A 21818-nucleotide genomic window follows, 5' to 3' on the forward strand; every position below is an offset into this window, starting at 1 on the left:
CTCCGACTCGATGAATCAATAGCTAAATCTCCATCTAATAAAGTCACTCCGTTTTCGGCACTTCTTCTCCTTTGATTCGACTTCGGATGATTCTACGCCCCGCTGAACCTATGCTCGCTCTAATGTACGTATTCTTCGTGTAAGGTCTTGCCATGACTTCCGTAGTTTCAAAGGAAGCGAGGTGTATGTTTCAGATAGCACACCGGCTCGAGTTCTAAGGGAATGTGCTTTTGATCCTCAACTATTTCGTCTCTGTCTCATAAGCCTGACTTTTCCTTCTTCTTAAAAGCACGCCATGGTGCAGTCCGTCCAATCCCCCCCCCAAAAAAAAGAAAACATGTCTAATCCTTCCAACTATTACCCCTCACTGCTTTCACTTCCTCTATCTGCAGAATCTTCGAAACTCTTATTAACTCTCACTTTCTTAAACGCTTAGGTTTCCATTCCTTTCCCTCTGAACACCAGCGTGGCGCAAAATCTACTGGTTATTTATCTTTTTTCTCTCCTCCTTTGTGACCTCTCTCGGAGATTTAGGTGAACTTTTCTTTCTAGTCCTCAATACACCCCACCCCCAAAAAAATTGACGGGAAGTAGCATAATGTCTTTGTATTCTAGATTTCCCTCGTTCGGCTTTTCTGCTGTTCTGTCTTCGCCAGTGCGTAACTTCCTCTAGTCGGTCGATTGCGGTGGTCGTTGATAGAGCGACATGCCCCCATCTTGTTCTGTGAGCTTTGGTGTCCCTCCGGGTTCTGTCGTCTCGCTTACGCTTTCTTCCCTCCATAAATGAACTCTTCTCACCTTCTTACCCGTATTTCCTTTTTACGATGAACGCACCTCACTTTCCCCTCCCTTTTCTGTAATGATACCTGTTCTCTCTCTCGCACTGAACATTTTCTGCTGCTCTTAATTCAGACTTGTGCAATATCTGAGATTGGCATTGCAGTAACCTGGCTCAATCGAGTAGTGTTAAACTTTCCAAAACAGTACAATGCATCTCTGTTAAGCTCGACTATATCATTCGCTCCGTCCTGGAAACCACACAGAATCATCACAAAACACATTTTACACAACCCACCTGATCGTTGTATGGTCCAAAGGTATTTCTCTCATGTTTGCAGGTGTTTCGTGTTTTCCAGTATGGGGCACAGCTTACGTATATGGGATGGCTTTTCCTTCTTATTTCTATTAGCCAGAGTGGAGTCGGTGCCCATCTCTGTCATTAATTTTCCAGGTTTTTTTTTCCTCTCCCCAACCATCCATTTTTTTGGTCTGCCGTGAAATTATTGTTCTCTCCCCTATTCTGCTGGCATTATTTAAGCTTCTGATCTTTCGTGGGCTATTTGGGTGTGTCTCTGCCACCGAGGCTTGGACTCTTGAAGCGCTCCTGGCTGCTGCTTCCCATAGTTTCGTTTTTTTGGACCGGCCACTTGAGGATGAGCCGTTATCATTCCTCCTTCTTTCTTCTGAACACCGATGCTGTGCAGTCCTCTTCCTTCTCTCTCTCTATCTCTCTCTCTCTCTCTCTCTCTCTCTCTCTCTCTCTCTCTCTCTCTCTCTCTCTCTCTCTCTCTCTCTACCCTTTCGAGATTTAGCTTAAAAGTCAGGTTTACGTACACCTTAGGAGCGCTCTGGTCAGTTTCTTTAATACCCTATTTTCTCTTCACCCGAGATGGCCATGAGTGGATCATGTTCGCCCGTCACAACCGTCATTGCCAACTTTAGCCACGGACTACATCATGACGATTCCCATCACCGTCTCTGTCCCATCATCACAACCACCAAAACGACAACCATTCACTACCACCATCGCTACCACAACCATAACCACACCTACGTAATCACTGATACAACCACTACCACCACTCCACTATCACAATCCTTCCTATAAAGAAGACACCACTACTATACTCTCAATAGTATGATTACCATCACCCCTCCACCTCCATCACCCATACAATCATCGTGATCCACCCATCACTGTGGATGCTGGCGAGTATTCTGCCGTGGCCTTCAACATCATCTCCACAACGTCTGACTGTATGTGGTACAAAGCCTTCGCCACGGCTTCCTCCACTCTCGCCTCCAGCACTATCACCATCTCTCCCTCCACCGTTCCATCACCATACAACCGTCCCACCCCAACACCACCAATCCCACCACCACCACACCAACCATCCTACCACCACACAAACCATCCCACCACCACCACAACAACAACCATCCTGCCACCACACCACCACACCAACCAACCTGCCACCACACCACCCTCCCACCACCAGTACCACCACACCAACCATCCTGCCACCACACCATCCTCCCACCAACACCACCACCACACCAACCATCCTGCCACCACACCATCCTCCCACCACCACCACCATACCAACCATCCTGCCACCACCACACCACCCTCCCACCACCACCACCACCACACCAACCATCCTGCCACCACACCACCCTCCCACCATCACCACCACCACACCAACCATCCTACCACCACACACACCATCCTGCCACCATCACACCACCCTCCCACCACCACCACCACCACCACACCAACCATCCTGCCACCACACCACCCTCCCACCACCACCACCACCACACCAACCATCCTGCCACCACACCACCCTCCCACCATCACCACCACCACACCAACCATCCTGCCACCACACCAACCATCCTGCCACCATCACACCACCCTCCCACCACCACCACCACCACACCAACCATCCTGCCACCACACCACCCTCCCACCATCACCACCACCACACCAACCATCCTACCACCACACACACCATCCTGCCACCATCACACCACCCTCCCACCACCACCACCACCACCACACCAACCATCCTGCCACCACACCACCCTCCCACCACCACCACCACCACACCAACCATCCTGCCACCACACCACCCTCCCACCATCACCACCACCACACCAACCATCCTGCCACCACACCAACCATCCTGCCACCATCACACCACCCTCCCACCACCACCACCACCACACCAACCATCCTGCCACCACACCACCCTCCCACCAACACCACCACCACACCAACCATCCTACCACCACACAAACCATCCTGCCACCATCACACCACCCTCCCATCACCACCACCACTACCACCACACCAACCATCCCACCATTAGACCACTGCCTCAGATACACCAGCCGGGCAGGCGGGCGGGTGGGTGGGCGGGTGGGCGGGTGGGTGGGCGGGTGGGTGGGTGGGTGGGGCCCGTAATAAACAGCTGTGGTCAGGGTGCACGAACGTGGTCACCGCGGGGGGTGAGGCCACGCTTGACAAGAGGGAAGTACTGTGCTGAGCTACTGCTTAGGTGTCGCATTGTCACCCGCTCTCCTGCTGACAGTCTGCCTCCCTGCTGAGCTAGACCTGCTCTACCTGCTAAACCCTAACCAACCACCACCCCCTGCTCTCTTCTCTCCTCCTTCCACCCTCCTACTCCTGCTGACCTCGGTCTCCTCCTGCTGATCTTGGCCTCCCCCTCTGCTGCTGTTGGTGGTTAGCAGTCTTCCCCTCCTACTTCTCGAGTTCCTGCTGAAGGCGCGCCTGCTCCTACTGCCCTCTGCTACTCGTACGTTACCGCTGACCGACCCCTTGCCCCTGCTTAGCTACAGCTGCCCCCTGCTGCTCCGAAGCCCAGCTTATTTCCTGCTTATTCCTTGTTCTTTCTGAATCTTACTGCTGTTTCCGCTGTCCCTGCTGACTTAGGCCTGTCCCTGCTGTTGTTTCTTCTCCCCCTCGCCACTGCTGAGTCTTGCCTACTTCGGTTGTGTCCTTTCACACCTGCTAAACCAGAGGTCTGTGTCTGCTGCGTCCTGCTCAGCTCGGAGTAATGCATCGGTTATTTCCCAGGGGGCGCCTGCTTCATCTGTGTTGCTCCTTGTATGTCCCCTCCTCCTCCTCATCTTCCTCCTCCTCCTCATCTTCCTCTTCCTCCTCTTCTCTCTCTTCCTCTTCTTCTCCCTCTTCCTCATCCTCCTCCTCTTTTTCCTCTTCCTCCTCCTCTTCTTCCTCTTCCTCCTCTTCCTCTTCCTCCTCCTCTTCCTCCTCCTCTTCCTCCTCTTCTTCCTCTTCCTCCTCTTCCTCCACTTCCTCCTCCTCCCCCCGTGTTCCTTTTTTCAAACTCCGCTTCCCGCCCCCCTAGAAAGACCCGTCTCCTAAATCACCTCTGCCAGATCCCCGTCGTAGGTATTCCAAGGTTGGTAGATGCATTCTCTCTCTCTCTCTCTCTCTCTCTCTCTCTCTCTCTCTCTCTCTCTCTCTCTCTCTCTCTCTCTCTCTCTCTCTCTCTCTCTCTCTCTCTCTCTCTCTCTGCGCCTTGACAGTGGTATGACGTCCTCAATCTTCTCCCTCCTCTCTACCCACTTCTTGGTCACATGACCTACGGTGGTCAGCCGGAGGAGGTGGGGCGATCACACATAGCTCCCAGCCATCCTCTCCCTGACCCACATTCCACGAGGGAGAGTGGGAATAGTCACATCAGACTATCTCTTTATTTTTTCCCCTATACTTGAGATGTGCCGTATAGGGGGTTCTCCCTTCTGATTCTCCCTCCTTCTTAGTCTTCAGGAGGGACACAACGAGGGAGGAGGGAAACGCGCGTGAAAACTGTGTCAGATCTGGGACAGAAATCATGGCCCTTAAAAGTGATTGTCATTGTGTCATTAATATGTCAGAAGCCACGATTCTTGAAGGTGACCGTCGGGAGAACAATTATGTCTCTGTCTCAGCCATGTGTCAGAAACCATGGCTCTTGAAAGTGATCATAAGGTCTGCGTGTCAGTCAAGTGTCAGAGACCATAATTCTCGAATGTGACCTTCGGGAGGACTGTGTCTCTGCGTGTCGGCAATGTGTCAGAAACCATAATTCTTGAAACGAGTCATGAGAAAGACTATGTTCGTTTGTAACTGTGAGGAAAGAGCCTGTTAAGATTATACTTCTCGACGTAGAGTTTGATTAATAAAAGGTTGAGGATCAGATTGTATAAGGGAAGAATCTCTTAATCACCAGAAATAAGGTTTTCTTTATGTTGAAAGCTCCAGTCACAGACAGAAGTCCACATCAACACCGGGACTTGAGTGAAATATAGAGGGAATGATGAAACGGGAAAAGAATAGACACGGGAAAAGTATTTAAGAGGGTAGGATTCCTTTAGCCATCGATAGGTACATATGACCTGCATTTGTCTAGTGGTGTTAGGATCATAAGGTCACTTAGGTGAATCTGGTGCGGTATTGCTCGTGGGTTAATAACAGTAAGGCACCAGGAGACAGAATTCCACATAGTTATGTAGATGAAAAGGATCAGAATCTGTTATCCTGAATATTCTGGATAAAAATCTTGGAAAATTAAGATTTTTTTTTTTTTATATCGGTCTTGCTCGTCATTTCCCTCTGTAGCGGGATAGCGTCAGGAATTGACGAATAAGCCTTGGAAGGGAAAAAGTCCTCTCTTTCCTTCCTCTTTAATCTATTCCCTTTTGAGAAGTGATAATACAGAAGGGGAGGATTTTTTAGCGCCTCTGTCCCTCTCCCTTTCTCCTTTTCTCTCTCTCCACTTTGGCGCCTTCTGCCCCGCGCAGGCGCAATATTCTTTCTCTCCCTCTCCTCATGGATATCAATTAAAGCTACGTATTACATGGAATACAACCCCATTTAGTATCCTGTAACTCTATATCATGTATATGATGTATCCTCGATCTCCCTTCCCCCAGGACGGAAGGGGTACCCTCTTTAGGTCCCTGGGCCCCACTCGGGTCCACCTGTCTCCCCCTCCTATGTCCATGTACTGTGCCCACTGCACGTTATATACTGACCTCCTCCACCTACCACTAGGTATGTGCCCTTCACCCATACTCTCACTGAGATGCTGTGTTTATGTATAGCTCGACAATAAACATTGTAGAACAAAGGCAAAACAACGAAGGAGTGTGTTATATGTGGCACGTGATGGTACTGTACGTATGCATAGACGTTGTCAAAGGTATATATTGAAAGATTATGACACCAGTGCCAAAAAAAAGAAAAACTACCTCCGGAATGAAAATTAGCAACACCTGGGAGTAATCGTAGATACGATATCTTTATCAACACGACACCAGTACGTCATCTTTGTCTACAATACGATAGAAAATTATGTATACTCGACAGGAAAATACATGCTTCGGACTCGTAGGAATACATATATATATCACGGTAATGAGTTAGACTTGATGACGGCATTCACTTGCCAGCGCTGTCTCGGTAAACATTTTGAAAATTAATGTAACTGAATAAAAAACAAAGTCAAACTCCGTCGTCACACGTCATGTCACAAGATCAAACAACGTCGTTACACGTCATGTCACAAGATCAAACTCCGTCGTCACACGTCATGTCACAAGATCAAACTCCGTCGTCACACGTCATGTCACAAGATCAAACAACGTCGTTACACGTCATGTCACAAGATCAAACTCCGTCGTCACACATCATGTCACAAGATCAAACAACGTCGTCACACGTCATGTCACAAGATCAAACAACGTCGTTACACGTCATGTCACAAGATTAAACAACGTCGTCACACGTCATGTCACAAGATCAAACAACGTCGTTACACGTCATGTCACAAGATCAAACAACGTCGTCACACGTCATGTCACAAGATCAAACAACGTCGTTACACGTCATGTCACAAGATCAAACAACGTCGTTACACGTCATGTCACAAGATCAAACAACGTCGTCACACGTCATGTCACAAGATCAAACAACGTCGTTACACGTCATGTCACAAGATCAAACAACGTCGTTACACGTCATGTCACAAGATCAAACAACGTCGTTACACGTCATAAAAAAAACTACAGCATAGTTGGCTCTAAATGGTTGGCCTTCGATTATCAATAGGCATATCCGGTCAGGTTATTAAGCTGATACAAGGTAATCTAGTGACCTAATACAAGGTAATCTAGTAATCTAATACAAGGTAATCTAGGAATCTAATACAAGGTAATCTATTGCAAGGTAATCTAGTGACCTAATACAAGGTAATCTATTGATCTAATACAAGGTAATCTAGTGACCTAATACAAATTAATCTAGTAATCTAATACAAGGTAATCTAGTGACCTAATACAAGGTAATCTAGTAATCTAATACAAGGTAATCTAGGAATCTAATACAAGGTAATCTATTGCAAGGTAATCTAGTGACCTAATACAAGGTAATCTATTGATCTAATACAAGGTAATCTAGTGACCTAATACAAATTAATCTAGTAATCTAATACAAGGTAATCTAGTGACCTAATACAAGGTAATCTATTGATCTAATACAAGGTAATCTAGTGACCTAATACAAATTAATCTAGTAATCTAATACAAGGTAATCTATTAATCTAATACAAGGTAATCTATCGCAAGGTAATCTAGTGACCTAATACAAGGTGATCTAGTAATCTAATACAAGGTAATCTAGTAATCTAATACAAGGTAATATATTTATCTAATACAAGGTAATCTATCTATCTAATACAAGATACTCTATTGCAAGGTAATCTAGTGACCTAATACAAGGTAATCTAGTAATCTAATACAAGGTAATCTAGTAATCTAATACAAGGTAATCTAGTAACCTAATACAAGGTAATCTAGTAACCTAATACAAGGTAATCTAGTGACCTAATACAAGGTAATCTAGTGACCTAATACAAGGTAATCTAGTCATCTAATACAAGGTAATCTATTAATCTAATTCAAGGTAATCTAGTGACCTAATACAAGGTAATCTAGTAATCTAATACAAGGTAATCTAGTAATCTAATACAAGGTAATCTATTAATCTAATACAAGGTAATCTATTGCAAGGTAATCTAGTGACCTAATACAAGGTAATCTAGTGACCTAAGACAAGGTAATCTAGTAATCTAATACAAGGTAATCTATTAATCTAATACAAGGTAATCTATTATCTAATACAAGGTAATCTATAAATCTAATCCAAGGTAATGGCATCGAACACAGAAAGTCAGGATCGGATCATTAAGTTGACTGTAGGTAATGACTTCGATCACAGAATGCCAGGTTTGGTGGTCTGGAGTGTATTAACACAGGTCACAGAGCAACACTGGTGTGTACAGATCAGCGGCGAGAGTCTACGTTCTCTAAGCCATGTCAGGTTGGGTAACAGCAGACGAAGCTGAATACATGTGAAGTGACATTTTTCCTTAGGATGAGTATCTATCTATCTATGTCTGTGTCTATCCATCTTTATAGTTATCTGTCGTCTAAGTATCCATTTGATATCTGTCTGTTTATCTGTCTGTCTAAAGTTCCTTGCTATCTGTCTAACTAAGTCCCTCCCAATACAATGCAAATAGGAAGTTACACTCGCGGTGAGGATCCGTAAAAGAAGTATGCCATGATCTTAGTCGCGTATATTTCACCTGTTATATGATAGCTGCTCCTCTCTATCCTCGGCAGAGATGATCGTCTATAGCTCCCTCCCTCCGTGTGTGTCTGCCTCTCATCCAATAGCTTATTGAGCTGTACCGCAACAGAGGATTGAGATAACGTATGAAGTTCTTTGAGCAGGATCTTACCTCGTTTTAATCGTGTTAAATCCCATGAAAATCCTCTGTTTTAACCTCGTCCGTTTTATATGTTTCAGATCCTAAAAAAAAAAAAGACGACCTAAACTTGGGCCTAAGGAGCCCTCCTGTTGTCTGTCCTTCCCTCGTAACTCCCATATAATCCGCAACTCCTTCGGCACAACAGACCCCAACCCTCTCCTAGCCCAAGACTTCCACCTAGGCAGAGAGCGCATCTCCCTCCCTCCCTCACTCACTCCTTCCCTCACGTTCCCCTTCGTTGTCTCCTCCGCCTCGTTTATCGAGTTCCCCGCCCGGCATCATCTCCCGCTCGCGTCTTGATGCCACCAACATCCACAGTGTGGCTGTCCCGTCCTACGACAGTGCTATGACGGTTGCTTCGCCACGGACGGCCCACCGAGGCCAGCAATGACTCACGCCACACGCTGCATTTTGCGTGGTTTTCGGCCCTCCAGCGGCGTGAGATAAGGCGGAAGATCCGGCGGGGAACTGAGGAGGGGTTTGAGGCAGTGAGAGCTTCAAGGGGTTTGCAATCGAGACAGTTCTTGGGGGTCTTGTGTCTATTCGTCCATTATTTATGATAGTGTTATCTCTCTCTCTCTCTCTCTCTCTCTCTCTCTCTCTCTCTCTCTCTCTCTCTCTCTCTCTCTCTCTCTCTCTCTCTCTTCCTACCACCACCCACCCGGTCACAAGGCGGAACCTTATTGTTGTTGGAGATGGTGGTGGTGAAGTGGACGAGAGTGGTGGGGATGCAGTCGTCGGTGATGGGGTTGATGAAGAGGATGATGGTGTTGGTGATGGTTGGTGGTGGGGGTCGTTAGCATTGGTGGTGATGATTGTGGAGGTGGTGTGGGCGATGGTGGTGGTTGTGGTTGTTGGTGGTTGGTGGAGGAGGAGGAGGAGTCTTTGCTCATGTGGTGGTGTTGGTGGTTGGGTGAGAGTATACAAGGTGATGATGGTTGATGGTGCTGCTTATGTTGCCTGATGTGGTGGTTGTGGTAGTGGTTCTTGGTAGTCCTCTGGGTGGTGGTAGTGGTGGTAGGACTGCAGTGGTGATAGGAGTTCAGTGGTGGTGATGGTAATGGAGTGCAGTGGTGATAGGAGTTCAATTGTGGTGATGGTAATGGAGTGCAGTGGTGATAGGAGTTCAATTATGGTGATGGTAATGGAGTGCAGTGGTGATAGGAGTTCAATTGTGGTGATGGTAATGGAGTGCAGTGGTGATAGGAGTTCAATTGTGGTGATGGTGGTAGGCGTGCAGTGGTGATGGGAGTTCAATTATGGTGATGGTGGTAGGCGTGCAGTGGTGATAGGAGTTCAATTGTGGTGATGGTGGTAGGCGTGCAGTGGTGATGGGAGTTCAATTATGGTGATGGTAATGGAGTGCAGTGGTGATAGGAGTTCAATTGTGGTGATGGTGATGGAGTGCAGTGGTGATAGGAGTTCAATTGTGGTGATGGCGATAGTGATCGCGTCAACGATGATGGTGGTGACGTCACTGTGATGGTGAGGGTGGTTGGTTATTAGTGTTTTCTACGTGGTTTTGGGTCGGGTGTTGATGGTTTTTTTAGGTTTTGTTGGGAGTTTTGTGGTTTCTATTTGTGTGCTGATGGTTTTTAGGCTTGTGTGTGTGTGTGTGTGTTCGTGTGTGTGTGGTTTTTATTGGCGTGCGAGATTTTGAGGATTTGCGTTTATTCATTTATCATAATGGTTATGATAATGAGATAATGACGATAATGATATCAGTAATGATGATGACGAAAAGGAGTGAGGAAGAATTTAAAGAACACAACGGTTTATTGAATCAAGTGCAGAGCCAGAGGCTGAAAAATAGCGAAAACACGCACAAAATAAACGCTTTAGGCTGTAACAAAGGAGTACAGGGTCTCTCTCTCTCTCTCTCTCTCTCTCTCTCTCTCTCTATCTATCTATCTCTCTCTCTCTCTCTCTATCTCTATTTCTCTCCACACACACACACTAGGACGGAAGTTATGAAGCATAACGCGATTGTCGATGACATTCACAATGTTCGAGTCGAAGTCGTTTTTGTAGCAGTAGTCTCTACAAACTCGATTGGATTCGGTGGAGGTGAGATGCCGCAGAACTGCATCTAGGGGAAGAGGGATCTCAAACTGACGGTGGCGGGCATGATGCAGCAGCTGATTCCCGCCGGACTGTCGTATTGGTGATGGTTGGGGAGTCGAGTTGGGGGTGGTCAGTGTTTTGAGTGCCTTGTAGCCACTGTTGTGTGGCGGATAAGATGGAAGACCAGGCGGTGGTGGGGGAACGGGTGAGTTGGGGTTGAATGTATGACGCCTCGTCATCCCTTCAGTCGGAGGAGTCCAAAAGCCTTAAGTCGACTTAGGAATTTAAGAGACGATAGTTTTGGGTAGGTCTGATGATAGTTCTGACAAGTCTTCCTTCAGTTTAATTCATCTCTAGTGCAAATATAACACAGGAGAGGTTGGAGCCACTGGCTCCTAGTGGAATAGTTGTGGAGTCGGGCGTGGTCGGTTGAAAGTAAGGTTGGCTGATGATGGCATGGGTGGCTGAGGCTCACACCGGAACACCATGTAGTCGTAAAAGCTGTTTCTATCCTTAGTACTTGTAGTAAGGTACGTCGATCTACTGCACATCCATCGAGCAAGGTACAACCATCAAGGCATCGTTTATACTGATGAGAGAAGCACATTTTTGTGTCATGTGGGGCGTCACAGGTGAGGGTGTTGGAAGGTGGAGACGGGCGCTCTGCACAGTGTCATGTGGGGCGTTATAGGTGAGGTGCTGGAAGGTGGAGATGGGCGCTCTACACAGTGTCATGTGGGGCGTCGTAGGTGAGGTGCTGGAAGGTGGAGACGGGCGCTCTGCACAGTGTCATGTGGGGCGTTGTAGGTGAGGTGCTGGAAGGTGGAGACGAGCGCCCTGCACAGTGTCATGTGGGGCGTCATAGGTGAGGTGCTGGAAGGTGGAGATGGGCGCTCTGCAGTGTCATGTGGGGCGTTATAGGTGAGGTGCTGGAAGGTGGAGACGGGTGCTCAGCACAGCGTCATGTGGGGCGTCGTAGGTGAGGTGCTGGAAGGTGGAGACGGGCGTTCTGCAGTGTCATGTGGGGCGTCACAGATGAGGTGCTGGAAGGTATAGACGGGCGCTCTGCACAGTGTCATGTGGGGCGTCGTAGGTGAGGTGCTGGAAGGTGGAGGCGGGCGGCCTGCATAGTGTCATGTGGGGCGTCGTAGGTGAGGTGCTGGAAGGTGGAGACGGGCGCTCTGGTAAGAAGTGACGTTCGGGAACGCAGCGACAGACAACACTCACCGAGGACGTCTGCGAGCCATGGGCTGAGTGAGGCTTCTGCACGTGATGGGTCAGTGTTAGCTGTGTTGGTTGATGTTGGCGTTGAATTAACTGGTGGATAATTGCAATCCCCAGTTACGTTGCTTTGGTGGTTGTTAGTGTTGTGTTTCTGAGTTGTTAAGTGCTGTATCCTTTTCTGAGATATGAAAAATTGTTAATGTCTTTTTATGATCAACTGTTCACTAGTCACTGGTGGCTCGAGGTACAAGTGATGGGGCGATGAAAGTTGTCGTGTTTCAAGGGTGGTTATCGGTTGTGTGTGTGTGTCTTTGCGACGCTCTAGATGACGTGTCCGGTAGACTCCGACTGATGTTAAATTCTCCAATGTCGTCTCGTCTGCACTATACACGTACAGAACACGACGAGGAGGGACAAGTAGTCAGAGAAAACACGACACTTCGACGATCCTTCTTGTGTTGTATCATTGTTAGGACTTGAAGATTCGTCCTTACCTGAACCTATCACGTTCCCTATGTATACTGCTGAACCAATGGAGTCTTTCGGCTACAATGGTTACCACAGAATACTGGAATTAACTACCAACATTCATCCATCCATCATACTAGAAATATATCCCTAATGACTTCGACATTCGTCTTTTAAACCGCTTAATATCATGGGATTATCACCATTCTGTATGGCCGCTCGTGGCGCTGTACACCATCCGTTTTGGGCAAAACTCGCGCAGATCATTATCATTTTAAAAACTGCCGTACACACACACAGTCGCTGGCTCTGTCCCGCGATTCATTTAAACACTTGCACAGCCTAAGGAGGACTGCTTTCACTGAAAAGGATCCCCGCGGGAGGCCTCAACCCGACCATTAATGCGTCTGGCCCCAGCCATTCTAAGGAGCTACTAGTGCGTAGCATCGACCGCTACGCGGAGGGTGAGGGAAGGAAAAAAATAGTCACGTGGAATTAACGGTTAATACTCGTCGGGGGGGAGGAGTGAGAATAGTCACGGTGCAATAAAAGATAGAGGCTTTCTCATATCCATTCACTCCTTTCCCTTATGAGACAGCGATAACAGCAGTGCTATAGAAGGTTCACCTCGTCAATCATTCTTTAAAAGATCTTTTGCCCATATTCTCTTTCTTGAGTTACTATTCTTAAGATGGAATGATTGACGGACGAGCTCTACTTAAGGCTGCGCATGCGTCTCTGGTGACCACATCACGCTCAGTACCTGCAGACGGGTTTAAAGACCTCACCACGCAAATGTGAAAGGTTGCATTATGTACCGTATGGCTACTGTTGTCAGTGGTAACACTATGAATCATCTACAGCAGTGGTCTCGATCCGGAATCTTGTCGGTGAGAAGAACAGCGAGATAGAAAGATGCAAAGATGTACAAAGGAATTCAATCGGCAACAGACCGCTGACTGGGTCCTCTTTTGAGGAACTCGCGGATTAGTGAGGGGCTCTTATGATGCCTCCTCCTTCCCTCGAAATGGCTAGGCTGTGAAATCATCTTCCTCCTTTTTGGCTTTCCTTCCTTCATATAACCCTTATTCTTTTACGAGTCAGGTGTACAAAGTTTCGCTGATAATCATTTCTTGGTTATACATTCTCCTGTTAAGTCTCTATCTCAGGAATTTCTGTGTTCTTGTTTCCAGTGTAGAAGGTGAGGTTAGGGTATTAGGTCATGTGTTCCGTAGATTCGATTGTTGAAGTGCGAGCAAGGATCATGTTGTCGACGAGTGATTGTAAAAGACTAACAGATGTGTTGATCGTGTGGAGGCACCCGTAGCTCCTCTGGTAACTGTAGCAGTTGGAAGACGTAGAGTCATTATATATGTATTCCCAAGAGCCCATTGTTATGATTCGTCCTTGCAAGAAGGAAGGAAAAAGATCATGGCGGCACAAAGTGGCATTTTCTTATGTAATTTGAATGCCATAGTCGACGCCATCTTGTATATGTCTTAGCGTCAGCCAAGTACCCAATTTATAGACTAGCCTCAAGAGTAGGTGGGAGGAGAGAGGGAGATGAACAGCTGGATTGACTGCGAACCGATCCCCGAGTCCAAGATTCGCACCTATGAGACCTCGACCCTTGGCACCCCATGAATGCATCACGTTCAGCAACACCGACCGCTAAGCCATAGAAGTCTAAACATACTTTTTGCCTCTAAACTTCAGTCAAAATCTGAGATGTTCCTCAAAACTTTCCTCTGGATAACCATTACCACCAGCTAATTTCAGTCTTCACGACACCTTCTGACGTTGAACTTCTTTTATAATGCTGACACAAAAGGTTTTTGGGAATAGAGCCGATTGGCTATCGATTCTGGAAGGATGGAACGCGATGATTTTAATCTGACATTGAATACTACATCGCACTTATCACACCGATGCCTAAGAAGGTCGATCTCTTCAGCAGAATGGAAAGGGTGATAGAAAAGATGGGGCCAAGTAACTGCTCTAGGTACTGATGCAGTTCTGACTTTAGAGTGTGAAAGTGGTGCCCAGAATCGTCTTACATCCTCTTCCTCAGCAGTGCTGCTGTTCAAAACACCATTATTGAGAAGAATCTGGGTAAGTGTCTGGAAGGGAAGAGATGGATCTGCTTGAAGGCACAGTTGTTCGACAATGGAGGAAGGATGCGAGACTTGGATATTAGATGCCAAGGAGAAGGGTGGACATTCTAGAAATGAAATACCTTGGGACGATATATGCTGTGAGCAGAGTTGATCGGGAAAGGAATGACAGTGTAATAGATATGTGTGGCAGCATAGCTCTTTCTGTCTCGGTAGACCAACCTGGATGTGCTGAAATCGTTCGGACATATGGAGAGGATGAGGAAAAGGAAGACAGATTAAGATCTATGAGACAGATATGAAGAAAGCAATGGGAAGAGGGCGATCGGTAAGGATATAGAAGGATAGAATGAATGAGGCTTTGGGTCACTGGCATCTGAACCATATGGAGTGCGAGTGAAATGGATCAGTGTGGTGTATTGGATCAATTTGGCATACTGGGAGAGGCTTACACCTTCTGTGGTCTGAACCAGAGCATACGAAGGACTCGAGGTAAACCATGGTATAGTCAGAGGGGTCCTGGCTCTGGGTGGTGATATACTCTGGCATCGTTGCATTATACATGACAGCCGGAGAACTGGTGTACACAAATGAGGCCATTGTTCGTCTGTCACTGATCCTACCTCGTGAAGGCTGGAAAGACTAGACAACCATCACCCATCCATCACATCCAACTGACACACAGAAGGGAATTGAGTCCTCAAAGATCTCCCCTGCAGTCGGCTCTCGTAAGATTTCAACCCTCCACATGAAACACTTTGATCCAAATGCCGTCCAAGGACTCAAAGATATCTTCAACTAATGGGTTACACAACAACAAATTTCCAAAGATCTTTTGATTTACGAGTCTATACTCCAACTTGAAGTCGTCCTCCAAATCCCCCCACCCCCTCCCTAACTCCTCTCTCTCTCCTATTCCCCTATATCACTGTTGTAATCAATACTCAAACTCCTTGAAAAACTGATCCACAGAGCAGTCAAGCAAGATGTCCTTCTCTCGCCCACACAGCATAGTTTTATGACCCAGTCATTCCAGTGCTCCGCTGCACACGGATCACACACGACATATCCTGGATGGCTTCAGGTATACCCCCAAACCTTTCCCCATCCCCCCCTCACATTTCGCCAAGTTGCTATAGATATGAACAAAGCAAATAACACTCTTCCGCAACATATCCACCCACAGAGGTAGTACTTTGACACCCCATCACCACCTACAAAATATGACAAAACGCGGCTCACCAGCTTCATAGCCGCGTGAGAAGACAGAACCAATGACAAAGGCTCCACCTCGAAAACCCTCACACTCTACAGTTGGCCTTCTTTCTCCTAGCAGAAGCTTAGCCTCCATTTCGAATCTACGTGACTTCACATCACATCGAACAATGAACTAGAATGTAATATTACGTCACAACAGTAGAACATTGGTTCACCCAAGGCAAGATATCTGCCTCCTTATGCAAATCCAACGTAATACTGTTAACTATGGACAGACACGGATCGAACGTGCACGTACGCATATCCCTGATTGGCATATTGATTCCACTCGACGGAACTTCATCCATACTAGGTATCGAATGCAACAGACACATATTTGCACCCCTTCACACAAACCATCACGCGAACCACCCATGAACTAAACGCCCACAGAGCACTTACCGACACCAGCCTTAGACAAATGAGATTAGCATTCTACACAAACAGATCATCTGCTCCACCCTAAACTACGCCTCACCTTTCTGATCACCCTCTCTAAGTCAAACAGAACAAAAAAGCTAACCGTACAAAACAAGGCCCCTCCACATCAATCACTAGTTACGTAGGGACTACCAAACCCTTAACATCTGGATGGTGGGGGGAAGTCTGGTTGATGGGGAGGTCTGGTTGGTGGGGAGGTCTGGATGGTTGGGGAAGTCTGGTCGATGGGGAGGTCTGGATGTTTGGGGGTAGTCTGGTTGATGGGGAGGTCTGGATGGTGGGGGTAGTCTGGTTGATGGGGAGGTCTGGATGTTTGGGAGGTCTGGATGGTGGGGTAGTCTGGTTGATGGGGAGGTCTGGATGGTGGGGGGAGTCTGGTTGATGGGGAGGTCTGGATGTTTGGGGGTAGTCTGGTTGATGGGGAGGTCTGGATGTTTGGGGGTAGTCTGGTTGATGGGGAGGTCTGGATGGTGGGGGTAGTCTGGTTGATGGGGAGGTCTGGATGGTTGGGAGGTCTGGATGGTGGGGTAGTCTGGTTGATGGGGAGGTCTGGATGGTGGGGGGAGTCTGGTTGATGGGGAGGTCTGGATGTTTGGGGGTAGTCTGGTTGATGGGGAGGTCTGGATGGTTGGGAGGTCTGGATGGTGGGGTAGTCTGGTTGATGGGGAGGTCTGGATGGTGGGGGGAGTCTGGTTGATGGGGAGGTCTGGATGGTAGGGGTAGTCTGGTTGGTGGGGAGGTCTGGATGGTGGGGAGGAGTCTGGTTGATGGGGAGGTCTGGATGGTAGGGGGTAGTCTGGTTGATGGGGAGGTCTGGATGGTGGGGGTAGTCTGGTTGATGGGAGGTCTGGATGGTGGGGATCTGGTTGAGGGAGGTCTGGATGTGGTGGGGAGAGTCTGGTTGATGGGAATCTGGATGGTGGGGAGTCTGGTGATGGGGAGTCTGGATGGGGGGTAGTCTGTTGATGGGAGGCTTGTTTGGTGTGGGAGTGGATGGTGGAGGTCTGGGATTGGTGGGGGTAGTCTGGGATGTTGGATGGGGAGGTCTATGCTGATGTGCTGTGTGGGGGAATCTGGTTGATGGGGAGGTCTGGATGGTTGGGGGTAGTCTGGTTGATGGAGAATCTGGATGGTGGGGAGGAGTCTGGTTGATGGGGAGGTCTGGATGGTGGGGGGAATCTGGTTGATGGGGAGGTCTGGTTGATGGGGAGGTGTGGATGGTGGGGAATTTTGATAATGGTGAATGCTACATTATAGACCCATTCTCTCTCTCTCTCTCTCTCTCTCTCTCTCTCTCTCTCTCTCTCTCTCTCTCTCTCTCTCTTTCTCTGTTTCCGGTGGACCAGACCTGCCCGCAGACCAAGAGCAGAAAGGTTGTTATGCGCCAGTGAGAACGCGTCCCTTTAGAGCACCAGTAATGATAACGGTGGCGGCATAATATCCACTGGTGATGATAACAGTGGCGGCATAATATCTACTAGGTATGATAACAGTGGTGGCATAATATCCCCTAGTTATGATAATAGTGGCGGCATAATATCCACTGGTGGTGATAACAGTGGTGGCATAATATCCACTAGTTATGATAACACTGGCGGCATAATATCCACTGGTGATGATAACATTGGCGGCATAATATCCACTAGTTATGATAACAGTGGCGGCATAATATCCACTGATGATAATGACAGTGGCGGCATGATATCCACTAGTTATAGGTGGTGGCATAATATCCACTGGTGATGATGACAGTGGTGGCATGATATCCACTAGTTATGATAACAGTGGCGATATAACACAGCTGCAGTTTCTGCAGTGACGTTTTTCTAACTATGAGTAACGTACGCGTTAGTGTACTTACCTAGACACACCTAACTACACCTAACTTGAATTAATGTAATCTAACTAAACCTAATCACCTTCACCTAATCTAATGTAACGCAACGTAACTTCAGCTAACTCGATCTACTGTAACCTTACATAACCTAACCTCAACTAACTTAACCTTACCTAATCTCATGTCACCTAACCTAACCTAACCTAACCTAACCTAACCTAACCTAACCTAACTTCACCTCACCCAACCTAACTTAAACCTAACTTCACCTCACCCAACCTAACTTAAACCTAACTTCACCTCACCCAACCTAACCTAACCTAACTTCACTTCACCCAACCTAACTTAAATCTAACTTCACCTCACCCAACCTAACTTAAACCTAACTTCACCTCACCCAACAACCCAACCTAACAATATCTAACCTAACCAAACTTAACCTAACTTAGCATAGATTAACTTAACGTAACCAGCGAAGTAACTTAAGAGACAGATGACCGAACTATCCAGACATAAAAAAAAGAATACATACTTGATTCCTTCATCTGTTTTTATATCAGAAAGTGATAATACAGGAGGGTAAAGATCTGCCCCCTTCCATTTCCCAAAGCCAGCCATGTTCCACGAACTCGTTCAGCAGATGAAACACGCACTTAGCTCGCGGCAACTGAAACTGTACAAAATAACACGTGCCTACTTCAAATGTACTACGTAATGGAGAAACTAAAATCTGTACGAGAATATCCGTATCCTGGGTCCCCCCCCACCCCCATTTTACTGTGTAAACGCATCAGATTAGCGAATAAAAACAAGTTTGTGTACAGTGTTACATGCCCATTTTCTCTGGTATCACATAACGAGTATATATATATATATATATATATATATATATATATATATAGAGAGAGAGATAGATAGATAGATAGATAGATAGATAGATAGATAGATAGATAGATAGTAGGTAGGTAGATAGATCTACGGTATATATCGACCATACAAGAGAGTGGGGGGGGACATATTAAAGTTATTAGTAAAATTCGCCTTATCGTGTCACTCTTATTACTATTTCTCAACCTCATGAGACTAATAATTCTTTACATAATCTTATTTATAACCTAATAATTGTCTTTTCATACCCTTAATCGAAATTTAAGAAAATAAAACAACTTTTGAGTCATAAATCTTATCATTTAGGATCATACCCTAGCCTAGCCAAGCCAAGCCTAGCCTAGCCTAGCCTTCCCTAGCCTGGCCTTCCCTCACAAAACACAAACGACAAATATAAGAGGGAAAGAAGCGTCCATCGTTATATGTATTTTCTCTCCCCCCCCAACCTTCCAGAAAATAAATTCCAGCCACACTGTCACACGGTTTACTTAACGCAAATGCCTTTGTGCCGGTGAAAACAGATTAGGAATAAGGGGTCTGGTTAGATAATATTCTGTAGATGCCACATTACCGCGCGCATTCTGCTCCTCAGCTGTCAGGGTGAACAGAGCCCTCTTGTGGCCGGATGATTAATTACTGACGCTCTCACCTGCCGCCGCCCCAAACGCCGGGGCCCCAGTTGTCGCGTAGTGATTTATGCACATATAATTCATTTCTTCTTCCTCCTGCTTGTCTCTGCGAAATTCAATCGTGTTATCCACTTATAAGCATAATGTCTATATCCCTCGAGATAATCTATAGTATAGCAAAGAGAGAAGATGGTAGTAAATGGAGAATATATGATATATTTAAAAACCTACATTGCAACCCCATCCATCTGCCGTTTTCTACGACAAAATTGATAGTGGCATTATCAGGTTTATCTGTGACACCAATATGGCGAATCTCTTTCAGAGTGGCTAATGTGCACTTTAACTGCTGCAATTAAATTGTCTTTATGGTTTTCAAAGGTTTTATTCGGGACACCAGTGGTTATGGTACACCACACACACACCACACACACAACGCACACACACACCATATCCACACGCACGTATTTACTTAAGTCCGACATACTCGTGTAGTTTTTTTTAGAAGCAATGTGTACTTTTCCGTGCGCATGCGCGCGTGTACGTATATATACACACACGCACATACACACACACACACACACCATATTCTCTCTCTCTCTCTCTCTCTCTCTCTCTCTCTCTCTCTCTCTCTCTCCACACTTTGCCGGACAGATATATATCGTCTCCATCTTTACTTTTCGCGCTACCACAGATGAGAAAAGGCGATATATATATATATATATATATATATATATATATATATATATATATATATATATTTTTTTTTTTTTTTTTTTTGCTTTGTCGCTGTCTCCCGCGTTTGCGAGGTAGCGCAAGGAAACAGACGAAAGAAATGGCCCAACCCACCCCCATACACATGTATATACATACGTCCACACACGCAAATGTACATACCTACACAGCTTTCCATGGTTTACCCCAGACGCTTCACATGCCTTGATTCAATCCACTGACAGCACGTCAACCCCGGTATACCACATCGCTCCAATTCACTCTATTCCTTGCCCTCCTTTTACCCTCCTGCATGTTCAGGCCCCGATCACACAAAATCTTTTTCACTCCATCTTTCCACCTCCAATATATATATATATATATATATCGCCGTTTCCCGCGTCAGCGAGGTAGTGCCAGGAAACAAACGAAGAATGGCCTATCTAACCACATACACATACGTATATATCGATGCCCATACGCGCACATATACATACATATACATATACATATATACATACATATATAGACATATACATACATATACATGTACATATTCATACTTGCTTGCACGTAATCATAATCACTTGCCTCTCGCGCATGGAGAACTGAACTCCCCTTTCCAGTTGACCAGCTGACTGTTGGCTCGTCAGCCTCGTCTCGTGCGGTCGTCCTCATCATCATGATCTGTGTACGGCCAGCGAGGAGCGTCGCACTGAGGGCCAGCGAGAGATTGTGGTGGAGATAAGGCACGCGGCCGTGAAGCGTGTGTGTGTGTGTGTGTGTGTGTGTGTGTGTGTGTCGCTCCCTCCGTTATCTGTCTCTCGCCGCCCCCCGTCTATCTATCGCTGCTAGCCGCTTGCTATCATCTGCCTTCCTGTTGTTGCTATCTAGCCCCTATCTATATCCTTCCCTCTAGTTTCTCTTCTATAACCAACCTCCTCTCCAATCCTCAGCCCTTCTCCAACTTTCCCACTCCAACCCCTGCCCTCTTCAGCCTTTACCTTACCCTCCAACCTTTACCTTACCCTTCACCCTTTACCTTACCCTCCAACCTTCTACCCCAGCCCTTACCCAACCCTCCAACCTCCTACTCCAGCCCTTACCCTACCCTCTAACCTCCTACTCCAATCCTTACCCAACCCCCCAACCTCCTATTCCAGCCCTTACCCTACCCTCGTAACATCCCACTCAAATCCTTACCCTACCCTCTGACGTCCCACTCCAGCCCTTACCCTACCCTCTAACCTCCTACTCCAATCCTTACCCTACCCTCTGACGTCCCACCCCAGCCTTTACCCAACCCTCCAACCTCCTACTCCAATCCTTACCCTACCCTCTAACCTACCACTCCAGCACTTACCCTACTCTTCAACCTCCCACTCCAGCCCTTACCCTACCTTCCACCATCTAACACCATCCCTAAGGGTACGACCCTTAGGTAAGATGGCTTGACGTTTTAGGGGTCAGGTCTAAGACCAGCCCAGCCCATAAAGCACCCAAGAATCATACAGTCGCACACAGTCGTTTCCCCAGT

At 46.9% G+C, this 21818-nt stretch overlaps 1 long non-coding RNA gene across 1 annotated transcript in view; it reads left to right on the forward strand.

Annotated features, from left to right (window-relative positions):
* The window catches only part of LOC139745879 (uncharacterized), a 195844-nt gene that overhangs the window by 34167 nt on the left and 139859 nt on the right, over positions 1-21818 (forward strand). The window lies entirely within an intron of this gene.

This window comes from Panulirus ornatus, chromosome 4 (assembly GCF_036320965.1).
Source record: "Panulirus ornatus isolate Po-2019 chromosome 4, ASM3632096v1, whole genome shotgun sequence".
Classification (NCBI taxonomy): domain Eukaryota; kingdom Metazoa; phylum Arthropoda; class Malacostraca; order Decapoda; family Palinuridae; genus Panulirus; species Panulirus ornatus.